At 53.1% G+C, this 18,384-nt stretch overlaps 1 protein-coding gene across 4 annotated transcripts in view; it reads left to right on the top strand.

Moving 5' to 3' along the window:
* LINGO1 (leucine rich repeat and Ig domain containing 1) overlaps positions 1-18,384 on the top strand; it is a 211,755-nt gene that overhangs the window by 157,663 nt on the left and 35,708 nt on the right. The window contains exon 1 of one of the 4 annotated variants that reach the window (XM_065906957.1): positions 14,444-14,520. The exons of the other annotated variants lie outside the window; for them this stretch is intronic. The gene's annotated coding sequence lies outside the window, so the exon portion shown is untranslated. Of the gene's footprint in view, positions 1-14,443; positions 14,521-18,384 lie in introns of those variants that run through there. 4 annotated transcript variants of the gene reach the window in all.

Genomic DNA, 18,384 nt, shown 5'->3' with positions numbered 1-18,384 from the left:
TATCATGTGTGTGTGTCTGAAGGAGTGTGACCCTGGCAGGATAATTCTGTATGTGTGCACCAGAGCCCCCGGCCACAACCAGCAGCCCCCCACGAACCTCATCCTCACTCCCGAGCCAGAAAGCTACACAACCCACTGGGTCTGGGTCTGGGGCGGGCCTGGGCGCAGCTCTGCCCTCCCCCTTCACGAAGCCCGCCCCTCACAAGGCCCGCCCTTTCACAAGGCCTGCCCCTTCACAAGGCCATCCCCCTCACGAGGCCTGCCCCTTCACAACGCCCTCCCCATCACAAGGCCCGCCCCCTCACAAGGCCCACCCCCTAACAAGGCCCTCCCCCTCACAAGGCCTACCCCTTCACAAGGCCCACCCCCTAACAAGGCCCTCCCCCTCACAAGGCCCACCCCCTAACAAGGCCCTCCCCCTCACAAGGCCTACCCCTTCACAAGGCCCACCCCCTAACAAGGCCCTCCCCCTCACAAGGCCCACCCCCTAACAAGGCCCTCCCCCTCACAAGGCCCACCCCCTAACAAGGCCCTCCCCCTCACAAGGCCCGACCCTCACAAGGCCCTCCCCCTCACGAGGCCTACCCCTTCACAACGCCCTCCCCCTCACAAGGCCCTCCCCCTCACGAGGCCCGCCCCCTCACAAGGCCCGCCCCCTCACAAGGCCCTCCCCCTCACAAGGCCCGCCCCCTCACAAGGCCCTCCCCCTCACAAGGCCCGACCCTCGCAAGGCCCTCCCCTTCACGAGGCCTGCCCCTTCACAACGCCCTCCCCCTCACAAGGCCCTCCCCATCACAAGGCCCACCCCCGGGTGCTAAGGTCCAATCCCTAGGGGATAGGCACTGTGGGTAGGCGTCCCATCAAGGGGACAACTCAGGCTGGGAGGGACCATCCATCTCTTTTTTGTGTTTGCCCCCTCCCCACCCATCTCTAAGTGCCTGTCATGGGCTCCTGACAGGTAGGTACCTGACCCCTGCCACTTGTACAGCCTCCATGACGGGAAGCTCACTGCCTTACAGGGCAGCATCCGTGGGACCTGTGGGACACCGTCCAGAAAGGAAGGCCAGAGGGTGACGTGGAGGCTCAGTTCTGACCACCCAAGGCCTGGGCTCTCCCTCAACAGCCAGGCCTGGGGCGCTAGCAGCTCCCCGGGGCAAGGTCAGGCCCGAGTCTTCTGGGTCTTTCACCTTGTTGTCAAGAGCATATTTTAGCTATTAGTGACAGAGCAAGGGATTTGGGGAGGATTTCTCTCTCTCATTTCCCAGAGCTTTCAACAAGCTTCTTCCCTTCCCACCCCTCCGCCTGCCAGAGCTGAGAATACCACACACACACAGACCACACACACACACACACACGCTCATACCCGGTGCTCCTGTGTGGCTGAGCGAGAGGGAGAGAAATCTGGGTCAGTCTCCCAGGGAGAGCTCCGTGGCATCTCCCCACCTTCCCCAGCAGATGCTCAGCGCTGCAAACTCAGACTGTGGTCTGAAGGCCAAGGCCTGTCTCAGTCCTGCCCCAGATGCCCTGTGGGCCTTCCCTGGGCCTCCCTGCCAGGTGACCTCATGTTCTAGCCTCCGTGGTTCCCCGGCCAGGCCCCGGGACTCACAGTTCATTTTTGCCAGCCTCTGCTGATTGCATGGAGGGTGGCAGAAGCTCTCCCATCTCCCACTGACTCTCCAGTTTCAGCCCTTGGGCTCTGGGGGATGAGGGGAGGAGTGGTTCGGGGAGGCCTGGCTGGAGCTGGGGCTTGTCTAATAGCAACCCCATGTGGGGGGCTTCCCAGGTAACTAGTGGTAAAGAATCCATCTGCCAGTGCAGGAGACACAAGAACCTTGGGTTCAATCCCTGGGTTGGGAAAATCCCTTGGAGAAGGGAATGGCAACCACACAATGGATTCTTGCGTGGAGAATTCCATGGACAGAGGAACCTGGCAGGCTACAGTCCAGGGTGTTGCAGAGTCAGATGCAACTGAGGACTCACGCAACCCCTTGTAAAGAATGCCTGACACAGAGGAGGGACCCTAGTGGTAGAATTTGGGGCATTCTGCAGGATCTGGAGTCTGAGTAGGATGCCTCAGGGGTAGAAAGGAGTTTCCAAGAGAAAGTGGACAGAGAAACGGCTAAGGATATTACTGCCATTTCAGGATGGACTCAGCTAGTCCATGTCTGAGACAGGACCTTTAAGCTCAGAGAGACATTCTTGGGACTAGGGGCAGAGGGATGGAGGGGGATTTCCTCTTCAACAAGGAAAACTGGATCCTGGGGAATTGCCATGGTTTAAGTCACCCAGAGACTCAAGGACACCTTCTCCCCCGTCCACCCCTGGAGACACCAAGGCCACTTCCTGCTTACTGCCCCCAGCACACAGTTCTCAGGTGACCCGGGAGATTTTTCCTTTCTTCTGCCAGGGCATGACCACTGGGTCCTCAGTGCCTGCCCAAGAATGTCTGTTGAGTGAAAGGATAGACAATTGATTTGATTTAGGCTAGATGGAGGAAGGACTTCCTAATGCCACTGGGTCAGCCTTAGCCTCCGGATGAACGCATACGCAGGTGAGACACTCGAAAGTGTCAGGTGGAAGGAAGGACCCCAGCCACCCCCAGCTTCCTGCTGAGGCCAGTTCCTAACCTATGAGGTGTGGGGAGAGAGCACGCAGCCTGCCTGCAGGGGCTTCAGCTCATCCGAGAGCCTCCAGGCCCAGAGTCTGCTGCACTGCTTGTCTTTCTCAGAGTGCACATGTGTGCCCCACGTGGGCTTCCCAGGTGGTGCTAGTGTTAAAGAACCTGCCTGCCAATGCAGGAGACATAAGAGATGCGGGTTCCATCCCTGGGTCGGGAAGATCCCTGTAGGAGGGCATGGCAACCCACTGCAGTATTCTTGCCTGGAGAATCCCATGGACAGACGAACCTACAGTCCATGGGGTTTGAAAGAGTCAGACATGACTGAAGTGAGTTAGCACACATGCACACACGTGTCCCATGTGGGGGCTGGCTGTTGAAATGCCGGTCACTGATGTGGTTGTATTGATTCATACCTGTGTGGTATGTGTGCACAGGACAGTTCAGGAGTTGCTTCATGGACTTAGAACCTCTTTTGAAATATGGAACCAGAGACCAACCATCTTTAGAAGGAGGTCCAGGGGTTGTGTTTGAGGCCACAAAGAGGGTGACCAGCCTCCCTTGACTCACCAGCCCCTTGTGGTGTGAAGACTCCCAAGCTGGGGCACTCAGGGGAACACTGGCCTGGCTGTGAGAGGAGTTAAGGAAGGTCAGGGAAGAGAGGATGGGGTGCAGGGGGGTTTGAGTGGTAGAGGTGAGAGTGGGGTCATGCATGGCCTCTTCAGATGGGCCCCAGAGCAGGACTGGTTTTTCTCTCATACTGGGGTTCCTGTGGCCTCATCTATGCTCCTGGACAGCCTGCCCACTCCTTGAGAACCTGTGAGAGGAGTTTCCTCCTCCTTCATTCCTGAGGGCCCCAGCCAGCCCTGTCTGTCTTCCTTTCTCTCCATGCCAGAGCCCATCCTTCTCTTGCTCCCTGTGGCCCCGGCCAGGTCGAGCCGCAAGCGCATGCTCGGGACCCCTTGGGCTGGGGCGCTAGGGGCAAGCTCAGCTCCCTCCCGGAGGACCCAAACTGGCAGCACGCCATCCGTTTGCGAAGCTGACTGACTCAGCGCGTGCACTGGAGCCTCCAGAGCCCCGCGGGCTAGGGGCACACGCCCGCTCACACATGTGAGTCCTCTCGGATCAATAGGGTAAGGAACTGGAAAAGGTATAATTCAATCTGCCAGTCCGGTTATTAGTTATTGTGCTGGAAGGAGCTCCTGGTTCTCCGCGGCCTTCTCCTCTCACCTCCATTCAGAGGCCCAAGCAGAATCGGGCTGGGAAGAGAACTGGGCAGCGTGCAGTGTCCCGGGTCAAAATGACCTGTGAAGACTGAGGCAGAATCTGGGAAAACCTCTCCCTGTCCAGAGCCATTAGTCCTTGGAGTGTCTACAGGAACCTCTGGGTCAGCATGTACAGCTGGAAATTGAGGCCCAGTGAAGGCGGAGGGCCAACTTGTGCCTGGGTGTGGTGAGGGCTGCCCTGTGCCAGCTTGCTGAGCCTGCTTCAGGAAGGGCAAGAGGAAGAAAGGAGCAGAGGGTGGGGAAGTCAGTCAGGAAGAGGGTGCAGGATCTAGAGAGGTGTGAAGACGTGACCACCAGCTCACCTGGCAAGCAATTTCTAAGCCCCTGGGCCAGGGAAGGGCTTGTCTCCACCCTGCCCTCAGGGATGGTGGCCTGGCTGGGAATGAACAGTGACCTGCACTGTGTCTCATTTGGTGCCTCATATGGCCTGGCAGGGTGGGCCCTGTTATCCCCATTTCACAGAGGCACACACTGAGGCCCAAAGGAAGCCTTCCTAAGACCTACGGATAAGGAGGGGCAGTGCCTGCCATAGAGGACAGAGACCTGCTCCTGGTGAGGGGTCTCCCACAGGTTAACACACTCAGCAAAGCGGGCTTTGCTTCATGCCTTGAGGCAGAGCTGAGACCAGCTCCTCTGAGAGAGGCAGACACTTGTCTTTAGGACACTAAACTCCCCAGTTGGTGCCTTGTGCTGGCCAAGAACTTCTGCAAGTTTGACCACAGTCACTCATGTTTTAACTTCACCCCACCACCTGTGGGTCCCTATGCCTTCTTGGTTCTGGGTGAGTGTGGGGGTGTGCACCCTGTCCCCTGCAGCCTGGCCACCCCTCAGGGCAAGGGGTGAAGCTGATCACCTCCCCCACCCTCAGTTTTCCTAGCCGGACCTGTTTGAGAATCAGCTCACCTTTGCCCAGCATTGCCATTCTCATCACAGCCTCTGCCCATCTCATTTCTATTAAACTCATTTGCCATCTGAAGGGCTTCATTTTCCACTCTGTTTGCCTGTAATCACCCCCCCCCCCAAACCCATCCCCATCTCCCCAGTATCCCCCTGCAGTACCCAGAGTGGTGGTGAACTGGCAGCCAGGCTTGGGCACAGCTCAGAGCACCCCATCCTCCCCCCATGCCTGTCTTGGGAAGAGACCTGTGCTCTGGGCAGCGTTTCACCCTTTCCTATGTACCCCTTCCCTGCTCCCAGACCAGATGCCCTGTTTAGTTGAGAACCAGGGGCAGACTCTTCAGCCCTTGAAGGCTTTTCGCCCCTCACTCTCAAACTTTTTTCCCCTAGCCAGGCTAGGAAGACCTGGGCATCTTCGCCTTGAAATCTGATGCTCAAGGCCCAGGTGTTTCTTATTATGCACCCCCCCCCCCTTCCAACAAGCTCCAAATTTACCCCCATCCCAAGAGAAGCTGACTTTAGACGGGTGAGCAGGAAAGCAAGATGGTTTTTAAACTAATTCATACTAAGGTGTGAGTGATTGATAGCAGTTTATCCTGCCTATGGTATTTGGATTTGAACAGAAGAGCATTATAGTAATCATATTAATAATAATAGCAATAACAATCACTAACACTCAATTATTACTGTGGGTCAGGCACTATTGTTAACACTGCATGGGTATTAAAAAGCAGTATTAAGCCATTTATTAATAATTAATCTACTGACCCAAAGGAATTTCTTGTTGGTAGGAAGATACGGGAACAGTGTTGAGGGGCAGGAGAAGAATGAGGGAGTGGGAGCAAACCTCTCCCTCCTCCGAACCCCCATCCATTTGTACAGAGAAGTACCAGTGCATTCCCATTATACAGGGATTACCTCCCACTCAGTACACAGAAGAGAGTCCAGTTGTTTGCACTGCAAACTGTGTCAGGCATTCACCTGGGGTCACCTTGCAAGGGCAAGAGAGTCTTTATTGTTCCCTGGGGGCTCAGGGTTCTCCCAGGAGATGCCTGGGAGACTGGTGCTCCAGGGTTGGCAGCCTTCCCCCAGGAACCTCAGAGCACCCCTTAGAAGGGTCCTTGGTGCCTAGGGTCATCACATGGGCCCCCTGAGAAGCCAAATGCAATGTCCTCTATGGTTTCTAAACCCCTCCACGTCTCCCATGGCCGCACCCTTGACTCTATTGTAGGCTGCACGTGCCCCAGAGCCCATCTATAAGCTGGACTTTTTAACATGAGCTTCAGACAAACCCTATAAGGTGAGTGGAGCTGGGACAGGATCCCCATTCTGTAGGTGGGGGGGGAGAGAGGCTCTGAGAAGAGAACTTACTGTGAGGACTCCTTCCTATCTAGAAGGATGCCCTGATGAACTCTGTAGTGAGGGGCGAGGAGAGTTGATTGCATTCTGACAGGGACCTCGCCACTTTGAACAGATGAGTGTGAGGAGGTGGTGGCATTTCAGTCCCTACCCCTTTCCCCCTCTACCAGGCGGTCTCCTGTTTCTCCCGGGCACCCCCTCCCCTATTGGAGGAGGCTGAGCACTTGCTCCCAGGCTACCTCCTCACCTTACTCCAGCCTTTCTTGCCTGCAAGCTTTCAAGGTCAGATTGCCTGGTAATTCAGTAATTGATCTGGGAGACTTCCATTATAAATCTCCCAGCCGTGACCAGCTTTTCCGGTATACCCAGCTACTACGCCCCACAACCCATTCTATCCAGCTTACCCTGGTGATGACCACTCATGTGTTCCTCCAGGGAAAGATAGCTGATCATCCTCTGTTTCTCACTCCCCACCCCCGCCACCAACACTGCTGTGGGCAGGGCCCCAGGGACTCTGAATTTAGACAGACGTGACATGGTTCCGAACTGACCCCAACCATCAAATGCTGTATGGTCTTAGACAAACCACTTCCCCTCTCTGAGCCTCCATGGCCACACCTGGAAATGGATCTGCTCAGGTGGCTTTGAGGATCTAGTGTGACAAAGTGTAGGAGCTGGCAGGGTAGCCACTGTGATGAGGGCTCCCTTGGGACCCAGACTTGGGGATCCTCAGGGTGGAGGAGACCAGAGTAGGGCATGATTGCCCCTGCTTCTCTCAGCAATCAGGGAAGACTTCTCAGAGGAGGTGGTGTTTGGGCTGCGCCCTGAAGGATGACCAGACTCTCCTAATTTGGGGGTGGGTACAGCAATGGATGGTCTTCTGGGGCCCTCCACACAGGCTTGACTAACCTGTGGTCTTTGGGTTTCTTGCTTGCAAATCTGACCACAGTAACCCACATTATACTCTTCTGCGGTGGGTCAGACAGTAAAGAATCCACCTTGCAATGCAAGAGACTTGAGTTCGATCCCTGGGTTGGGAAGATCCCCTGGAGAAGAGAACAGCTAACCACTTCAGTATTCCTGCCTGGAAAGTTCCATGGACAGAGAAACCTGGTACAGTCCATGGGGTCACAAAGAGTCGGACACGATTGAGCAACTAACACATTTTTTCACTTTTTCATTCCCTTCAGTGGCTCCCTGATGCTCTTTGGCTAAAGTCCCCACTCCCTCGGGAAGCTTCAGAGGCCTGGCAAGATCTAGTCCCTGCCAGCTTCACATACCCGAGCCTGTGTCTCCAGCTTTGATGAATTTTTTAAACATTTATTTATTTTTGGCTGCGCTGGGTCTTCGTTGCAGCACGCAGGCGTTCTCTAGTTGGGAGCTCCTCCTCATTGAGGTGCGCAGGCTTGTCATTGCAGTGGCCTCTCTTGTTGTGGAGCACAGGTATCAGGTCCACAGGCTTAGTTGCTCCACCCCCCCCCACATGGGATCTTCCTGGACCAGGGACTGAACCCATGTCCCCTGCATTGGCAGGCAGAGTCTAACCACCAGACCACCAGGGAAGTCTCCTTTGATGAATTTTTAAAAATTTCTGTACAGGCTATAACCTTTGCACCAACTGCTCTGTAATTTGACTCTATGACCACAGTAAAATTTGACTCTGTGACCAAGTAAAAGCCCTACTTCCTTCCAGGGCCTATTCCCCCACCCCCTAGAGCCTGCCCCCTCTTTCTCAGGGTCTCAGACCCTCACACTGAGTCCCCATGTTTGGACTTGGTTCATATGTGCCCGGCGCTTCCCAGGTGGCGCTAGAGGTAAAGAATCCACCTGCCACTGCAAGAGACGCATGAGACACAAGTTTGATCTCTGGGTGGGGAAGATCCCCTGGAGAAGGAAATGACAACCCACTCTAGTATTCTTGCCTGGGAAATCCCACGGACAGAGGAGCCTGGCAGAGGACCTCCAGTCCATGGGGTCACAAAGAGTCGGACATGACTGAGCATGCATGCACGCATGTATGCCCATCTTAAAGTGGCCACCAGGTGACCAGTCATCCCGGTTTACCTGGGACCGAGGCATTTCCAGGATGCAGAGGTTTTAGTACCAAAACCAAGACAGTCCCAGACACATCATGATGGTTGACCTCACTGATTCCCCTCCAGCCATTGCCCCGAGGCCCACCTGTTTTCTTGTCCTCACCACTCTTCTGTTGGAAGACATTCATTCAATGAATGAGGGGATGCACTCAGACCTGGGCAACCTTCTCCTCCTCTCTGGCCTCAGTTTCTTATATACACCATGAGGGGGGTTCCCAGACCTTGTGCACACAAACACAGCAAATTGGAGAGGAGGGGCAGTACCCAGCTCAGTGAGGGGCTGTGCGTGCACTGGACCCCAGGGTGGACAGAGGTGACAGTGGTCTGGCAGTAGGGTGGGCCAGCACAGCTGGGGACGAGCCAAGTGTCCAAGCCCTCACCTTCCTAGACGTCCTGCCCTTACCGGAGGGCCATTTCTGGGCCAGGCCGTTGGTCCAGACCCAGGGTTGGGGGTGACCAGAATGCTGACACCGACTGCCAAGCTCCACTCCCCTCCCACCCCCGGGGAACAGATGGCCCAAACTTGGGCGGGCGGCAGAGATGGGGACTGGCATTTGTGTATGTGTGTGGTTTTTAAAAAATCTGACACATTTTTGTCACGTCTTGGTGCATCAGAACAGTAAAGGAGGCGGGAGTGTGAAGAATGTTTTAACTCGCAACTTTGTAACAGTTCCAGGTTCTCTAGGCCTCCTCCCCCTACCCCAAGCCCCTGCGGAGGAGCCTCAAAGCCCATCTGTTCCTGGATCCCTGCTCCCGACTCCCCACAGCCCCCCTATCCATCTACTCATCTATCCATCCATCCATCCACCCATCCATCCATCCTTCCTCCCTTTCCTCCCATTAGCTGACAAGGAGAATCAGAGAAAGCCGCTTGATACTCCAAGAGACGCTGAGCAGGGAGGCAGGGGCCCTCTTCCAGGGCTAACTTGACCTCAGACTTGCTCTGTGAACTTGTGCAGTTTCTGACCCTCTCTAGGCCCCACCTATGTGCACCTAAGGATCAGGCACACCCCCTCTGGGTGTCCTGACTCTGACACTCATAGACATGTGTATGACATGGGGAGGGGGATTAGAAATGAGAAGATACAGGAAGGATCAAGACAGGCAAGTTTTGGGTTTAGAGCTTCCGGGAGGATGGCCCCACAGTGGTAGAGGGAACCATGTACCTGAAGCCAGACTAAGTGGGCCCCAACCTTCACTCCCCTCAGGTTTGGGGCCTGGGTTCCCCACTTGACTCCCACTACACCTAACCCACCCAGGGTGGATCTTTGAAGGTGACCTGGGGCTGACAGAGGTCTGGGAAGCTGCTCCGAGTCAGGTGGGGATCCAGGCAGTACCAGGGACCTGGACAGCCCTGTGCCACCCTGCTGTGCTTGTCTAGTCCTGCAGGGCCCTGGAAAAGGAAGCAGCGTGGGTGCCAGGCCCTGGAAGGTTTGCTTCTCAGCCGCCAGCCCTGCTGTCCCCAAGCCTGCCTGGCACTAGCTTCCGTTTCATTAGCCATGAAAATGCCAACTGGCCTGGAAAACTAGGAGTCCACACAGGAGGCTGGTAGGAGCTGCTCTGGGCATGGGGAACAGTTAGAGACATGAGCAGACAGCGCCCTGGGGCAGCTTAGCCATGGCAAGGGCCCAAGCCTTGATTCCTCATTCCACAGCTCTGAGACCAGCAGGCGTGCTGTGGCTTGGGATGGGGTGGGGGCAAGTAGCTGGTGCACGACTGCCAGGACCAAGGAAACCCTCTCCAGGTCATCCTGCTTCCTGCATCCCTCCACACCTGACATGGAAATTCTAACGTCCAGGGCATGGAGAGCAAAGGCAGAGGGAAGGGGGAGGCAGGGGAGCTCCCTCTGACCCTGTTTGACCAGCCCACTCTCTTCTGCCTTGAAGGCTGAAAAACAGAATTCAAAGGCTGCATCAGATCACAGAATTCCCATTCTCGGGGCCGAAGCAGCTCCTGAATGTTGCCCCCACCTGCCTGCATCCTGGGTAGGGCTTAGCACCCCCAAAGAGTCCCTGTAGGAGGTGGTCTTGTTTGCTCAGGAGGGTAGATTGTGGCCAAGGCAGCCGAATAAACCATCACTGACCACACGGAGGCCTAGGCCTGGGACCCCAGGGCCCGGCTGAGTCAGCGCCGTGCGCGTCTCACCATATGGGCATAGGGCGGCTGGGCGGGGAGGAGCTGGGGTTGCCATGAGAACCCGCACGCTGGCATTTCCTCTTTTGGGGAGGCTGAACCATACTTTGCAGGCGGTGTAGGCTTCTGAATCCCTTTTTTTTTTTTTTTCTGTGTTTTTTAGGAAGGGAAAAAGGGCAGGGGAAGGGGGTGGGAAAGCAAGGAGGGAGAGATGGAGTAAGACAGAGGCAGTGGCGAGAGGGTGGGAGCTCCTGCAGAGGGTTGATCAGTGTTCCGGGTTCTGCAGAGCTCGTCCCTGGGCCACAGCAGCCCTGGCATGCCCTCTGACCCCCTGTGCAGGCCTTAGGTAAACCTTGTCCGTAAAACATGCACCTCTGTGCGTGCCTCGAGGTTTCAGGTCAACTCTTTGGCCCTTTCTGGGCTCCTCACCCTTATCCCTGTCTGCTGAGCCTTCACCCTGTGGACAGGGACACTGGGGCAGACACGGGCAGAAGACTCGGGCCCCGCTCCTGGTCAGAGGCAGGCATTCATCTAACCTGTGCATCACAGACTCGTTGGGTGGTGGTGGACTCCACACTGCCCGGGCAGGTGTGGAGGGCTGCCTGGAGAACAGGAAACAGTGCAGAGGTAGGAGGTGGGAGATGAGGCTTGGGAGGGTTGGGGGAGCTGAAAGGAGAGGATGGTTTCCACCCACCCATCTGGTCAGGGATTGAAGGGTGAGTGTGTTAAGAATATAGGCTTTGGGGACCTGGCTGTGGATCCAGATCCATCTCTTCATGCCTGCAATACTTCTGCCGAGTGAGACTTCTTGAGCCTCAGTTTCCTCATTCTGTAAAATGGGCTCATAATCCCTCCCCTGTAGGAGTTGTGTGATGTGCATATAGCCCAGGGGCTAGAGCAGATCTGACTAAAGGCAGCTGCCACTGGTGTGGTCATTCTGGACATGATCCCTGGCGTTTGCTGGGGACACAGGGATGAGTTCATATGGTCCCGACCCTGGAGGAGGGCCTGCCTCGAGCAGAGGCCTGACCCAATGTGGCCATGCTGCGGAGAAGCAGCACTGTATGGAGGGGATCTCTAGATTAAGAAGAGTGAGCTGGCGGGAAGAGGCTGTGTTGTTGTTCAGCCACCCAGTTGTGTCTGACTCTTTGCGACCCCACGGACTGCAGCATACTAGGCTTCTCTGTCCTTCACTATCTTCTGGAGTTTGCTCAAGCTCATATCCATTGAGTCAGTGATGCCATCCAATCATCTCTTCCTCTGTCATTCCCTTCTCCTCTTGCCTTCAAATTTTCCTATTTGCATCAGGAAGCCAAAGTATTGAAGCTTCAGCATCAGTCCTCCCAATGAATATTCAGGGTAATGATTTCCTTTAGAATTGACTCGTTTAAAGAAGAGGCTGGGGTGGCAACTTGAAGAAGAGCTTGGGGCTGGGGTAGAACGAGGCCACATGGGCAGTTCTAAAGTAGGACCATTGCCTCCACTGAATCTGCAACTCTCCCGCAACTCCTCCTCCTGGAAGCCCTGCCTGGCATGTCTGGAGCAGCCAGGCTTCCTTCTTGGGAAGCCTCCTCCAGACCTTTGAAAAATGGGGCTACTGAACAAGGAGGCCAGCACAGTGACACCGGCTCCACCAGCACCTTCTGATGTGTGATGCTGGGAAAATCTCTCCTCTTTGACTATACATGTGGTCACAGAGCTCTCCTTCACTCCCCCAGGGGTTGAGTAAGGCCCTGTAAGATGATGGAACAAGCTTCCTTTAGATGTGTCTAGAGAAAACAGGACAACAGACATGACTTTGAGCAAACTCTGGGAGATAGTGAAGGACAGGGAAACCTGGCGTGCTGCAGTCCATGGGGTCAGACACAAGTGAGAGACTGAACAAAACAACAATAACAAGAGAAATCAGAGCAGGGAAGTCTGCCTTTATTCCTGTTGAGGAGGTAGGAAGGGCAGGGGTAGAGAGTGAAGAGGCCTTACCCCTGTATGTTGCCTCCAGTAATAACAGAGCCCAAGCAGCAGGTCCTACTGTGTGCCAAGATCTTTGACTCTCATTTCATTCTTACAATATCTAGGGAAGTAGCATTATTCCTACTTGACACTTGAGAAGACTGAGGCTCAGAGAAGGAGAGTATCTTGCCCAAGTTCGCCCAGCTAGGGTAGCAGAACCAGGATTAGAATCCAGGTCTGCCTAACTCTGGACTATATCCATGACCTCCCCAGACTTCTCGCCTCTGACCTCCACCAGCCCTCACAGACTGAAAGACCCCAATCTGGTCTTTCCAACAGGCCACTAAGAAGGGTTACAGAGACACTACACTCAGTGGAGTGGGAAATGAGGAGACGTGGATGCTAAGCAGTGGGCCCTCATCCCCACTGACTGGAGTCTGACCATTCCTAGCCAGTCTGGGCAGACACAGAACCCCAGCTTAGGAAGAGTGTGGTCTTGGATCAGGTATATAGAGACTGAGTGAACTACTTACTCACTCTGGTTCCCCAGCAAGTTACTGAACCTCACTAAGCCTCTGTTGCCTCTTATAGAAAACTGGTCCAGAGCAGCACTGTATTAGTCAGACTAGGCAGGTTTTGTTGCAATGACAAACAGCCTTAAAAATCTCAGAGATTTAAAATATCTTAGATGTATTTCTTGCGCAACTGCGACTGGGTGCGAGAGGGTCAATTCTTAACTGTCACTCAGGACCCCAGGCTGAAGGAGCTTTCCCCATTTCAACACGTGTGCCCATGATACCACAGCAATGGGAAGAGGCATGGCCCAGCTGAGGTGCTGGCTCTGAAGCTCCCTCTAAAGCCACATGGGGAATATCCACTAACAGTTCATTGGTCAAAGCAAGTCACATGGCCTTGTCCGACTTCAAAGGCAACAGGGAAGTCCAATGCCTTACCACGTGCCTGAAAGAAGAAAACTGAGATCTTAGCAAACATTCCTTTCTGATGACCCTGCCCCACAAGGATGCCAGGAGTATACAGCATGCTAAAGGGGATGGAGACCCTGGTAAACAGAGGGTACCTAATCAGTGTTAGCTGTCATCCTCTGCACTTCCAACTCCTAGGGAATCCAACTCCCTTTCCTGGCCATCTCCTCTGATGTCATCAGGGCTGATGGACAGTCCCTGCCTTGAGGTTGAAGGCCTTGGCTTCCGGGACAGAGCAGAGGGGTGTCTCCTCCAGGGCGTATGGCATGGTGGCAGCAGATCCAGGACAAGCAGACAGACTCCCTCACTCCCAGCTGAGCACCACTTGTCCAGTGCCTCTTTTAACACATGAACAAAAAAAAATCAGGAGATAGCAGTAATCCCTTGACTTTATTAAGGGCTTCATAAGACCCAGATCAAATTACATCTCCTACAATCGAACAGTAAATTCAATTCTGTTCAACAAATGTTGCATTTGACATGGAGAAGGGCTGGGGTGGTCTGGGTGGCCCACCAAGCTAAGGACCCCTCCCCTCACTCAGCACCTTCCCTCATTACCCAGGAAGGTGCCACCCTCCCTGGCTGGAGGCCCTAGAGTCCAAGGCCTGGGGCAAGGAGGGGACAGTAGGCATACACAGTGACTTAGGACTTGGGCTTGAGTCCTAAGTCACATAAGTCACAGCCACATGAAGCTGTGTGACCTTAGGCAAGTCCCTTTCTCATTTTGGCTCTCAGTCAATGAAGGGATTGACTTAGGTCCCCACCCCTACCTCTGACATCTGGTTTCTGAGAGCTTCTTTACCAACCAGCATTTCCCTCTATATTGGGGAAAGAGGTGGCTTTTCCTTCCCCTTCTCCTCATACTATCTTCACTGGGCAAGTCAGACTCTGCCCTCCCCTGCAGTAAGTAGCTCACAATCAGAGGGAGAGACAGGCAGGTAAGTGGGCAAAGACCAGGTGGTGTGACAGAGGCACACTCCCTCCAGGGAGGCTCATTGATTACCAATCATGGCACAAACCAGACAGGCTATAGGTTGAGCCTGATTTCTTGTCCTCTCCTCCCAGATCCTGGCATTGACCACTGCTGGGCAGGGAGAAATCCAGGAGGACTCCCTGATGAAGGAGGCATTGGAGCTGGACTTCAAACCACTCAGCGGGAGCAGGTTCTAGGTGGAGAACAGCAGGAACATGGCTTAGAGGTGGGGCCCATTTGGTGTGGATGTGAGTGACAGATGTCACCTGGAATATATATTTGCATGGAGAAACGTGATTTCCCCATGTTCTAGCAACACACACACAATTTCCCCAGCTGCTGCCACAGGCAAGAGATGTTGGGGCTGTTCAGGAAGACAGAAGAGCTGTCAGTCAAGATTTCATAGTTCAGAGCTGGGATGCTGCTGGAAGGCCCAGAGAGGCTTCTGTATCTCCAGGGACTGTGGGAAGGGACCCCCTTCTACCCAGTGAATCAAAAACAGCAACAAGAATACTAGTAATTGTTTGGTTCATATTATTGTGAATGAAGCTCTTGAGTATTCATTGTCTTATTCAGTCCTCACAGTGACTTTTTGAAGGATGCTTTGTCCCACTGATTCCCTGATTCATAGAAAAAACAAAAGTTTTGGCCAAAGCTGGTGGGTCCGTGAGGTGTGCTCATGCCCTTTGACCCCATGATGTATGTGCCGGCTTTTCAGAAGCCATGCAGGCCTTCACCAGCGGACCAGTTCCTTGGTGAGTAGAGGGAGCAGGGTTCCGTCATGAATGGGAAATGGGTTCTAGGTTTCTTGTTCTGAGGCTTTTCTTGACTTTTCAGGCTTGAAAGGTCTCTCGAGGCTTGTTGATCTCCCAAGGACCCTCTCCCAAGGCTACCTTTGCTCAGCCTTCAGTTGAGAGTCCCTGAGGACTTGACCAAACCCGGAGATCCAAAGATCCCAAGCCCCAGATTATTGCAAAGCCTCTTTCCTTTGAAACAAGACTGCCGCAAAAGTCACTGGGTGAAGGGGTCTGCCCCGACCATGCCCCAGAATCTACATTTCCACTAGCTGGAGTGACTTACCCATCAAAGGCTTCCCACTGCCTATGTGTTTGCTCTTCATTTGAAGCTTCATTTGGCAAGTGTAACTTCCGGGACATCAGACTGTGAGGTTGGCACATGTATCAGAATCGTGGTTTATTAAGTCCAAGCAGGACCTAAAGAAGCCCAAACACCTGGCACAATGTGGTTCTTTCTTGGTAGGAATGGACTGTTACCAATCACCACTTGATACAAATGTGGGTTTTTATCATTTGGCATTAAGAAGGAACTGTGACCACTTTTTCCGGTTGGGTTGCCAGACACTCTGGGTGTGCCCCGGGCCACGTGATGCTCAGATTCCTTTGGTTTCCTGGGCCAGCAACCTCCTCATTTGCATTTTTAGGTCAGCTTGGTTTCTTTTGCTGCTTAACTTTCAATGCCAGCCTGCAAATGATCAGAGAGAAGGTGTCAACTGCCTGCTTGGAGCTTCCATGTAGTGTTCTGAACACCATTCAGTCAGACCTCTGTCATTCATTCATTTATTCAAAAAAGTATTTCTTGAATGTCAGTGCTAGGAATACACAGTGAAAGGGGCAGTGAACTCCCAGCTATTTTTCACAAATGTAGGACTCTTTCTTTCCCCCAATTCAAATTTCCATTAAAAGTGGCCTCTGTATGTACCCAGATACATGAATCTGCCATAGCTACTTTTTTTTTCCAATCAGGATTTTTTTTTTTTAATTTTTAATGAAAAAAATTTACCTAGCTGCACTGGGTCTTAGTTGCTGTATGTGGGATCTAGTTCTCTAACCAGGGATCAAACCCAGGCACCCTGCATTAGGAGTTCAGAGTCTTATCCACTGGACCACCAGGGATAAAACAGAATTTTTCTTCTCCCCTCCAAGCAGGATTTTTCTTCTCCCCATTCCTCTCTTGTCTGACCCTTACCTTTGGAGCCAAATTCACTCTAGACAGCCTCTAAAATGATAACTTCTCCATTAACACAGGCTCGGGGTGGTTGGGAGAGCCATCAGCTTCACACCATGCCCTGTTCATTCCAGCACCCAGGGTGGATCCTTTAACACTTATTCCAGTCCTTGTTCAATCATCTGTTAGCCATGCCTGGCCTCTCCCCTCTGTAACTACCACATGGGATTCCCTTACTGCCCCGGCAAGCCTTCAGTCACCCATCTCATCCCAACCCCATCCTGAGACTTCTCCACCTTCAGATTCAGCTCCAGGGGTCTGCTGAGCTGACTCACCCTGTTCAACCCAGACAAACCTGCGGAGTCCAGGCCGCCACCTGCCGGATGCCAAGGGTTGCTATGACGACCCTCTGCCTGTCTTCCCTGCGTGGAGACAATAAAAAAATAAAAGCAAAGACTGTTTTATTCTGTGTCCCACCTGGGAGCCATTTAAGCCTCTCCACTCCTTTTGACACGTAATAATTTTTTTTTTCGCTTTTAAGATTATCCTGAAATTTCACTTCCTTCTCTTCCCCCTCACTTCAAAACTCTGTGGCAGAGTCTCAGAGAACCTCAGGTCTTAAAGACATACAAACACACGTGCATGTACATGCTATGCACATGCTTACACACCATGGAGACATTAAACTGGCCTCCCTGGTGCTTGTCAATCAACAGCAAAGCCCCAGGGACCAGGACTCCTCCACCTCACATTGCACATCACTTCACAGTTTGCAAAGCCCTTTTCACATCCTATCTCATGTGGGAACCACACAGGTGGTATTATCATGCTTTCCATTGTTTTTCTTTAGTATATTTATTACAAAATATCTTCAATGTATAACACTGTTTTTAGAAATAATTTGTCCATTTATTTATTTATGCAATCAATTTTAAACTATCTTAGTGTGTGTGTGTGTGTGTGTGTGTGTGTGTGTTCAGTCATGTTCAACTCTTCACCACCCCATGGACTATAGTCTACCAGGCTCCGCTGTCCATGGGATTTTTCCAAGCAAAAATACTGGACTGGGTTGCTGTTTCCTTCTCCAGGGGTTCTTCCTGACCCAGGGATTGAACCCATGTCTCTTGCGTCTTCTGCATTGGCAGGCGTATTCTTTACTACTGTGCCACCATGGAGACATAATTCATATATTATAAAATTCACCCATTTAAAATATACAATTAAATATCTTTTAGTATTTCATACAGTTGGGCAACCATCACCACAAACTAAATTTAGAACATCTTTGACCCCCCCCAAAAGAGACCACAAATGCATTGCCTCCCCTCAACATCCCTATCTCTCACCAATAACTAATGAAATTTCTGGCTTTGTAGATTTGCCGGTTTTGGATATTTTAAATAAATTGTCGCCCTCCATTTTTCCCGTGAGAAGACTGAGGCTTGGGATCTTAGTTCCATTGACCACTATCATGTGGTGGTTGACTAGGGCTGGAACTAAGGCTTTTTGACACTCTAGTTTTATTTTTCCGTCATCGACCCCCTGGGATGACAGAGTTGGGTGGTGGTGGAAGGATGCCCCCCTTTCATCCTCCCCACTCTCCGTTTAGTAGGGTCTCGCTTTCCCGGTCATGAGCAGTCTTGGGAATTGCCTTTCTCTGAGGGGCAGGCTGTGGGAGCCCAGGCCGGGTCCAGGGTCCACCTGGGCACACAGGATTCTAAGCATCCCTCAGCGCGCTCGGGCTCCCTTGGCTTCTGTTTTCCCGCTGGAGACCTTCCGCAGCCATGCCTGGACCCCAGCTGAGCAGGCTCTCCACCCTGAGCCCAGAGCCACAGTCCACTGCCCCCAGCCTCTCTCTGCACCCTCGTCGCCACTTGGAATCCTTCTCTCCTTTCCGCATTGTGCCCCTGGGGCTCTGCTCTCACTGAACCACCCTTTGTTACCATGATTTCCATCTCTGATAGTCAGCCCCATCTGCCTTAACCTTCCATCTACGTGAACACATGCATTACCATTGGCCCCACACGTGTATCTCACATCAACTAGACATTTTTTTTCACGAAGCCCTCTCTCTTACCAAAGACTGAATGTGTACATTGAACACAGCATCGCCACCTATCATGTT

The sequence above is a fragment of the Muntiacus reevesi genome, chromosome 15 (genome assembly GCF_963930625.1).
Source record: "Muntiacus reevesi chromosome 15, mMunRee1.1, whole genome shotgun sequence".
NCBI lineage: Eukaryota > Metazoa > Chordata > Mammalia > Artiodactyla > Cervidae > Muntiacus > Muntiacus reevesi.
The sequence above is the reverse complement of the archived record's forward strand: the minus strand, read 5'-3'. Positions and strand labels throughout refer to the sequence as shown.